Source organism: Hirsutella rhossiliensis, assembly GCF_020360975.1.
Source record: "Hirsutella rhossiliensis strain HR02 chromosome Unknown scaffold00005, whole genome shotgun sequence".
Taxonomy (NCBI): domain Eukaryota; kingdom Fungi; phylum Ascomycota; class Sordariomycetes; order Hypocreales; family Ophiocordycipitaceae; genus Hirsutella; species Hirsutella rhossiliensis.
Genome location: NW_025408671.1, coordinates 5,752,998 through 5,763,677, shown reverse-complemented (window position 1 = coordinate 5,763,677; position 10,680 = coordinate 5,752,998).

Genomic DNA, 10,680 nt, shown 5'->3' with positions numbered 1-10,680 from the left:
TTACCTTTATAGGCTAAGAAACTTATAAGTCTATTACCCTTATTAATAATACTAACGCTAATAAGGAGACTATACTTAAGCGCTCCTAGGTAGGTACTAATAACTTAGCTACTTTATTTTAATAAGGCGGCTCTAGCTAATAAGAGATTATTACTTAGGCCGCTCCTTAAAATAAATAAGCTAATATTAATAATAAGACCTAGCTAAATAAGGGCTAAGATAATAATAATAGTAATAATAAAGATAGCTATAATCTAACTCCTCTTACTAATAAACTTAAGAATAATAGTACTAAAGATAAAGGTACTTAGGTAGTAGTATAAAGTAGTCGCGCTCTTATAAAAAGGTATACTTAATTTAAGGCTAAAGCCTACTTAGTTAAAGCTTAAGGGGTTATCCCTTATAAGCTCTAGTATATATATTATTTTAGGATAGTTATTAAGGAGTATAGTATAACTAAGCTTAAGCTTATTAAAGTGCTTTTAATTAGCTATATTCTCTTAGGGGTTTCCTTAATACGCTATAAATAGTACTATAGGTATACCGCGACCTATAACTAAGTAAGTTTCTTCTTAACTTTAAATATTATAATTAATAAGCTAATCCTTTTTAAGGCCGCTACTCTTATATTTAGTAACCGGGCTAATATAGTCGCTATTATTAAGTACTTATATAAGCTTAATAAGCTAAAGACTAGTAATAAAGATATTAAGGATAATAGCTTAGATATAAGTATACTTATTTTTAAAGAGGGTAATTAGCGCTATCTTACTATTATAGTATAGTATTTAGCTAAGGCTTTTAATACTACTAAGATAGCTTATTATAAGTCCTTTAAGACTATAAGTATTTAAAAGTCTATAGTTATAAGTTTTATTTAACTCTTTTATTAGCGACCGCTTAACGATATACTACGTTAAGTATACTAACTACTATATACTAATTAATAAGCGCTACGAGCTTATTATTTACCTTAACCCTACGCCCTTATTTAATATCGCCTATATAAGCCTAAAGTAATAGGCCTAGGAATCTTAGTTAAAACTCTAACTTATTAATAGTATTATAGGCTATACGTTTTAATAGTACGCCTTACTATTTACTAAGGCTAAAGTTATCGCGAAGCGTAGCCTAATTTATATTCTCGGAGATATCCTATAGTACGAGGGGCCTAGGAAGCTAAAAAACAGGTTTTAAAGAAGGAGCTAAAAGGAGGTATAGAAAGGAGGGTAAGGGTAAGAGGGAAAGTAAAAGTAGCGATAGCTTCTTATAGAGGTAGCGAGAGATAAGACGGATATACTAGTAACGGCTAAAAAAGAAGGAAAACTTAGTAAAAAGCTTAGTAGTTAAAAGGATATTAGTAGCTTCTTTAAGTAGGATCTTCTTTATTAATCAAGATACTAGATAGGTATAAAGAGGGGCGTTAGATAAAGGAAAGAAGGAGAATTAAGGTAATATAATAATTACTCCCTTACTATAATTACTGCCCCTATAAGATTTAAATATCTCTGCCCTACCTATCTAACCCCTTACTTTTACTTTTACCTTTATATATTTTTTATATACTTCTTATATCTCTTTACGCGAGAAAGGTAAGTACTATACTAATAAAGATAGGTCTTAACGTAAAGGATAAAGAAAGAGTAAAAGATAAGGTAGTTTTAGTATTTTTAAAAGTATTTAGTATAGTAAAGGGGGCGCCTTAGTTAATTCCCGCTATACTAGTAATAAAGAAGAGTAGTTAAAAGTAATAAATAGGTCTTATCTTTCTTTTATTTAATTATAATTATCCTTTTCTTTTTTATTATTAAGGATTTAATAAAGTTATAGTTTAGTTTTATTTTCCTTAATAATATTTAATAAGTAGCTTAAATAGTTTTCCTTTATTTTCTTATTTTACTACTTTATATATAGTTATAAGATATTTAAGCGTATTAATATATTAATAAGTTAGTAGCGATTTAATAGGGACTTATTACTAATTTAATAGCGCCTTTTTATATTAATAGGTTTCTTACCTTACTTAGTCTTATACCTCTTTCTCTTAGTTAAGTAAGTAGTATATTCTTTAATAAAGCTTTAGCTATTTACTATATCTTTAGTATTAACCTATTTATTATACTTAGCTAGCTATCCTTTTTATTTAATAAGGAAAAGGGTATTACTCTTAAATCTCTTTTAGTCTTTAATCTCTTAGACTTTCTATTTACCTTTATTATCCTTTAAGTCTAGTATTAATAGGGTTTCGCTATCTTTATAAGTGCCTTTACGCTCTTTTTATAGCTCTAAGAGACTAATATAGAAAACGTTATAAAGATATAAGTACTTCTTAAGAAGTATAAGATAATATACTTACTTTCTTATAGCTTATAGGACTTAAAACGGTCTAATATATATAGGTAAGAATTTTCTTTTTTTATCTTTAAAGTATAAGTTCTTTATCGATAATACTATAAGGTCTCTTACTTTTAATATAAGCGGTTAGTGCCTTAAATTATAGTATTTCGCTTACGATTTAATAGCCTTTCCCTAGTATTCCTTAAGCCTTTTTTATAGCTCTTATAGCTTAGTAACTCTTACTCTTACTTTAGGTACCCCCCTTTAAATAATATTATCCTTAATATTAATATAAAAGTTTAGTTAGTAACTTATTAACGCTTTATTAAGTAATACCCTAGTTATTACGTTCTTTATATTATTATATATAAATTAAGTAATATATAGAAGTAACGCTTAGTTAGTTTATTTTAAGTTAGTAAAGTATCTTAAGTAATACTATATAGCTTAGTTTATTCGTTCTATTTACTTATTAGTTTATAAGTAAAATACTATTAATAGCCTATATTTTACTTATAAGATAAAATAAAGATCTAACTAAAACTTACTTATAAATAAGGACTTTTTATTTAAGATAATACCTTTTAAAGGTTTATATATTAATTTAACTTAGTAATAAAATAATTCTATTAGCTCTAAAGCTATTATTATCTTAAAGATAAGAAAGAAGAGGTAATACTTAGTATATTAGTCTACGATTACTAAGATCGTATTAATATCTTATTTATTATACTATACTTTAGGTAAACCTATAGTAAAGTCTATTAATAATTCTTCCTATAGTTATATAAGATATAGTAATAATTATATAGTATTATAAGGGCAATGCCTCTTAAATACTATACCTTAATATACTAAGTATAACTAAATATATTTATTTATATTTTTCGTTATTTTATCTTAATAAAAGTTCCTTACTAGTAGTTCGCTAGTATATTAAGAGCTAAAGTATCTTCTTAATAGATCGTTATAAAGGAGCTATATTAGCTCTTACTATAAGGCTACCTTTAAAGGTACTACGATATAACCCTTCTATAATAGTAGTTTATTTAAGCGTATTAACTAAAAACCTTTCCCTTTTAAGAAGTCTTTAGTCTCCTTTAGCTTACTAATTACTATATTAATAGACTAAGTACGTTTTAGTAACTTTAATAGCGGTTTTAGAACTTTTACTATATAAACCTTTATATAGTAGGCCGCTTCTTTAGCGGTCTTCCTTAAGAGTAACTATTTATAACTAGCTCTCTCTTTAGCTTAATCGGCTAATTATTTAGGTCTTACGCTAAAAATATTATAATTTCGCTATAAATAAGCTTATATATTTTCCTTATATAAAGGCACTTTACTATACTTATATTAACTTAAGGTTAAGTATCTCTTTACTTATAAAAACGCCTTATTATTTCTTTATATAGATATAGTATTAATAGTAGCTAGCTTTACTTATAGCTCTAGTAATAGTTCTATAAATAAGGGCTTCTCGCCCTTATATCTAAGTATTCTTAATAGCGCGTTTACTAAGTTTAATTTATATATATAATACTTAATTATAAATTTAAATAGTATTAAATATATATACTATCTTACTTACCTCCTATTTAAGGAGGTCTAGTATATAAACGTTTAACGGTTATAGTAGTCCGATAATACCTTTACTTTATATACTACCCCTTTAATATAATATCGCTAATATTTAAATAAGTTAATAATAGTAAATAGTTCTTAGTTTAAAATACTATAATTAAGTTTAGCTCTAGTAAACTTCCTTAACTAAAATATAATTAGATAGTAACGCCCTTTATTATTAGGTTAAGAAATAATCCTTACTATTACGAATTATAATATATTTATTTTAATATAAATACGTCTTTCTAGATTATAATATTAAAGGAGTAAGGCTCCTTAAAAAGTATCCTTAAGAGCCTAAAACGCTACTTTAACGGGTAAGATCGCACCCCTATAGATATTAGCCCGTTAAAGGGATAAGACCCCTAGCACTCCCCTTCTAACTTACTTCTAAGTATACTTAAATGCTTTATAAAGACCTAAATTATCTAATCGGGCATCTTTATTAATTATAGTTAATTTAAATTTTTATTTTTCCCTTTTAAAGTAGAGGCCGCTAGTTACGCGACTTTAGTAGAGATAAAGAGGTATAGAGTAAAGAAATCTCTAAGACTTATATTTATAACCTAAGGCCCTTAGAGCTATATATAAGACCTATAATTAGATAATTATATAGTTAATTGCTCTACTAATCCTTAGCTACGTACTATGCGTGCTTTATATATATACTCTCGTCCTTATTAAACTACCCTTTTAATAAGGTTTAGCTCTATACTCCTTAGCTTCTTCTTATTCTTACTCCCTTTTAGTAATATAGTTAAAGGCGCTATAACTCTAAAGTACCTATATATAAATTATTAGTAAAAATTATAGAACCTAAGGAAAACCTAAATATTATAGTAGGTTATAGGTTTAGGCTATTAAGCTATTACCTCTACCTATTAAGGGTCTATTAATACCCTATTAATAGATAAAATAAATATAAGGACCTTAACTAACTATTAATAAAAGATATACTTTAATAGTTTTATATAAAGCTTTATAGCCCTTAGCTTTTTTATTACTTATCCTAAGTATTTAGTATATTTTTCTTTTATCTTAAAGTATATAAGGATATTATTAAGGTAGACTATATAGATTATATATATAAGCCCTTTAAGCGCTTAATAAATATAGCTTTAAAATATAGCTAGTATATTTCTCGCGAAGAGAGATATAAGAAGTATATATAAAATATATAAAGGTAAAATTAAAAGTAATAGGTTAAATAGGTAGGGCAGAGATATTTAATTCTTATAAGGGTAGTAATAAAGGTAAGGGAGTAATTATTATATTACCTTAATTATCCTTCTTTCCTTTATCTAACGCCCCTCTTTATACCTATTTAGTATCTTAATTAATAAAGAAGATCCTACTTAAAGAAGCTATTAATATCCTTTTAACTACTAAGCTTTTTACTAGTTTTTCCCCTCTTTTCTAGCCGTTACTAGTATATCTATCTTATCTATCGCTACCTTTATAAGAAGCTATCGCTACTTTTACTTCCCTTTATACCCCTACCCTCCTTTCTTAACCTCTTTTTAGCTCCTTCTTCCTTCTTCTATACTAAGTATTTTTAGCTTCCTTAGTCTTTCTTACTAAGGGATATCTTTAAGAACTCTAAAATTAAGCTACGCTTTATAATATACCCCCTTAGCTATAGCCTGCCCTTATAGTAAGGGCATAGCTAATATAGCTTTAGGCTAGTAAGCGTATAAAGGAGGTTCTTAGCTCTATACTTCTCTCTTTACTTAAGGAAAGTAGGGGCCCTTTTAGGTCCCTAGGCTCTTTTAGACCTACTTAAGGAATAAGGGCCTAAAGAAGGGAAAGTCCTATAAGAAAGGGGGCCTTCTTTAAAGGGAGAAACCTAATTAAAATAGGGGGCCCTTTAAAGGTAAAACCTCTTCCTTCTTCTTTAGCTATAGACGTTACCTTCTCGTACGGGCTATTAGCTCCTCTTATAGACTCTTAAAGCGGGCCTCTAAGGATAGCTTCTCTTAAACGTCTTCTAGCTTAATTTACTATAAAAGGATAGCTAGCTTCTACTTCGGTAAGGGCTTTATAAGACCGTTAGCTTTTATCGATACCGTTAAAACCTAATAGATAGAAATAAGTCTATTTTAGACCTCTTAGCGTAACTAATACTAATAGATATTAATATACTATAGCTAGGTTAATAGCTTACTATTTTTCTTTATAAGAATCTATATAGTCTATATATTATTATATTCTATAGCTAACGGGGACGGAATTTATAGTTATAAAGAAATAAGTAGCTAGCTAAGGAAAATCGCTTCCTTTTACGCTTTTAAAAGAGCTAGTAGCTCTACCTCCGTACTAGAAGTTATAATAGTAGCTTACTTTAAAGCTCTCTAAGTAATAGTTCCTTTAAAAAGGGATATAATATACCCTTATAAGCTCTTTCTATTTAAGGAATTATTTATAAAGGATAGATCGCTTAAATAAAGAAAGATTTCGGTAGCTAATTTCTTCCTTTCCTACCCTCCTAGGCGTAGACTATATAATCTCGTTAAATAAAGATAAAGGATAGCTCTATTTATTACTTCTTAATACCTAGGGCTAGGATTTTAGTTATACTTAGCTAGCTAAGAGACTATAAAAGAGATATCCGGTCTAGTAGAAATAGCTAAAAAAAGCAGGGAGCCTACCTTTTATTAATATTAGTATTTCTCTTACTCCTTAGCTTAAAAGGATAGATTAAGTAAAAGCTCTTTATTTAATATAGGTATAAAGGGAAGCTTCTTATCGAGGGAATTAAAAAGGAATTTATAAGCGACCTTATTAATATAGGCGTCTTAGGTAAGCTAGATAGTCTATTAGGATCTATTTTAAAGGATTTATATCCTTAAGAACTACTTTAGCTCTATTAGCTTAGTTATCTTATACCTTTATTATAGGCCTTATATAGCCTCCCTTATAATAGCTTCTTCCTCTTTTAGGCAGGCCTAAATAATATCGTCGATATAAAAGAAGACTATAATTTTACCCTTTTATATTATATATAGTTCCTAAGAGACTTTCTTAAAGCCTAGGGCTTTAAGGGAACTAGTTAAATACTATTACTAAAGAAAGGGTAATCTCTATAGTCTATATAAAGCTTTCCTAAGCTATAGAACTTTTCCTAGCTATTAAAAGCCTAGTAGAAGGCGTATATAAATAACTTCTTTTTCCTTAAGTAGGTAGTTAATAAAGGCGTTAACTATATTTATTTAATTAAGTTCGAGGTTAAATTCTACTACTATAGCTATAAGGGTCTAAAAAGATATCCTTACTAAGGTAGTTGCCTTAGTAGGTAGATTCCCTTTTTCCTATTAATTCCTATAGATAACTAGCCGGGCTTTATACTTTTAAAGGAAGCTATATTTACTAGTCTTATAGATAAAGACCTACTTATAGATAAGGACTTATTTTCCTCTTACCTTTCCTTTATAGACCTCTTCGAAAGACCCTATCTCTTTATATAAAGCTAGGTAGTCTTTCTAGGCCTAGAAAAAGTAGTCTCTAAAGGGGTGTTTTTCTAGCTGCTTTTAGTTTACTAGTAGGTCTAGGAGGTCTCTTTTATATACCTTCCTTACTAATAGCTATAGCTTAAAAAGCCGGCCTACTATAAACGCTCTATAAGAACTATCTTTTATAAGCGTTAGATAGAAGTTAGAAAATTAATCGAAATAAAGGAGAGGTTAGTTTTCTTTAATAACTATATTAGACCTTATACTTTAACGGGTAAGATTATACCCCTATAGATATTAGCCCGTTAGAGGGATAAGACCCCTAGCACCCCCTTCTTCTAAGTATACTTAAAGGCGTTATAAAGACCTCGATTATTTAATTAGGTATTATCCTTAATTATAGTTAATTTAAATTTTTGTTTTTCCCCTTTAAAGTAGATGCCGCTAGTTACGCGACTCTAGTAGAAACAAAGAGGCATAGAGTAAAGAAATCTCTAAGACTCGTATTTATAACCTAAAGCCTATAGAGCTATATATAGACTAAGTAATTAGATAATTGCGTAGTTAATTGCTTTACTAATCCTTTACTACGTACTACGCGTGCTTTAGGTATATACCCTTATCCCCGTTAAAACTAGTCTCTAGGGCGTAAACTCGTTATTCCGTTCTATTTACACGGCGATAAGTAGCTTTATAAAGCCGAGAACACCTAGAGGACGACGGTACTATTTAGAAAAAATAAAATCTAGGGATTTAACAATTAAAGTAGCAACTACCTTAATAGCTAGAGTTAGGGACCTAATAAGGCGATAGACTTACCGGGAAATAAATAATTAGATAATACCTTCGCTAGTAGTAAAGGAAAAGTAATAAGCTAATACTAAAAAACCCCGAGCTCCTATTATTAGCCCTACGACCCCTAATACTAGCGACTTAGTTAAGAAACCACGATCCTTATATAATACTTTAAAAGATATAAATAACGACGATAGCGTAATCTAGACCGTTCTAGAACCCTACTAAGACCTCTTACTTATATACGTACTAATAATACTAATATAGGTACTAACGAGGGATACCCTAATAACCTTAACCTTAGCTCTCCTCTACGCGGTAGCTTATAGAGAACGTTTACCTCCTGCTAATAGATAAGAAAGTAAGTAATAAGATAGTTATAATAAGATATCCTCTAACTCTAAAAACTCTAACTTTAAATTTCGTAACCTCGTAATCTACGGGCATACTATATCTAGAAATACTAGCCGTTAAGAAGGATTATCTAATCCTATTACTAGCGATATAAAGAAAATTAAGGTAGATATTAATAAGATTGCTAATAAACTTAGGGATATACTTACTAGAAGCTAAGATAACCTCGTAGGAAGACTCTACTAACTACGACTCCTACCTATTAGAAAATTTAACGGTAAAAACGTAACTAAATTCCTTAAGAAGTTCGAATAGGAGATACGCGTTAACCGTATCTACGATAAGGATAAAATAGACTAGCTTAAAGTCTATATCTCCTCTATATAAGCCCCTACTATTAAAATTCTTACGGACGGACTTACCTAGGAAAAAGCAAAGAAGAGACTCCTCTAATACTACTATATATATAATATTAAATAACTAGAAACTACTAACGACCGCTTAGACTATTATAATACTAAAAAGCCTAAGACTATTATAGAAGTCACGGAATAGCTTAGTCTCTACTTATACTTATAGCGTAAGGTATAACCCGACGGCTAGGAAGAATCTATAGTCTAGTTATACTTTATCTACCGTATAATACCGAAGGAGCTTATTATTAACGTTATAGAGAGAAATAAGAAGATATCTAAAGTTATCTCGAAACTCTTATATAAAAGCCTTATCTATATAATTAATAATTATTTAGTACCTTACTAGGACGTTAAGCGACGAGATATAGTATCTAAAGTCTATAATTAAAAGCTTAAGAACCTAAAGAAAGACTAGCTCTTCGGGGAAATTAATAAAGTAATAGAGGAAGCTAAATCTAACGAGGGCGAAGAAAAACTTCCTAAAGAGCTAAAGAAAATAGATAAGAAACCTAGATAGCCCGTAAAGGAGATCTTAGACCTAATAAAAGCCTTTAAAGATATAAAGATTAACCTTACTCGCTAATAAGAGTAGATATTTAACTAGCTTAATAGGGAATAGAGACGTATTAGTAGTAGAGGCTACTCTTTAAGTTATAGACGAGGAGGTAGCGTAAATACTATCGGATTTTACTACCTATCTAATTAATATACGTAGCTTTAAGTTAATGCTTTTAACCGGCCTAGGAGATACTTCTATTACGGTAAAGAAGGATATTACCCTAATAAGTGCGAGGTATACTCTTAGGACTACGAGATCGGATTTATAATATATAAAGTAGTAAACGGGACTCTTTACCTTAGAAGAAAAGATAATAAAAGCGTAATTCCCTTAGTGCTTACTAATAGGTTTTCTTAAATAGGTATATATATTTAAAGGCTTATCGTATACTAAGTAGATATATAGCTAGACTCCTTTATATTACTACTTATAAAATAGGTTAAAGCTATAGTTATACTATCTTACCTAAATTAGGCTACTAGTAAAAGAGAATCCGGTTTCTTAGACTAGTTCTAGAGATATAGAAGCCCGTATAAGTAGAAGCTAAGGAATCTAAAAGTAAGCGATATAAGAAAAGAAGTAAGAAGGACATCGGTTATTATAATTACGGATAATATATAATAAAGCGATATATATAATTAGATAATCTATATAACTACGATAGGGATTAATGCCTATAAGGGGAAAAGATAAAGAGTTAAAGAGGACGTAGAGGAAATCGAGATAACGAGAATAGTAAAAACTAGCCTAAAGATTATCCCTATATACTATAGATATAGAGTAGATCTAGATAAGAAGTTCGATAGACTTACGGATAAAATCGTTAGAGAAATTATATATAAAAGAATCCCGATCCCTTTAAATTACCTAATCGACTTTATTCCTTAACTAAGCGAGAGACTTAGTACGAGATGCGTAGACATAGCCTAAGGTATAGAAAACACTAAATTCTAGACCCTAGAAAAAGTAGAGAGTAATATAAGACCCTATAGAGCTACGATAATAGTTATAAAAGTAGCCGAAAATAATATAGAGAGTAGTTTACTCCTCCTTAAATATTTATAAGGAAAACTCGCGGTAGCTTTAGTATAAGTCGAAGAATAAGACAAAGAATACTAGGTTAAACTAATTAAGCTTACTTACC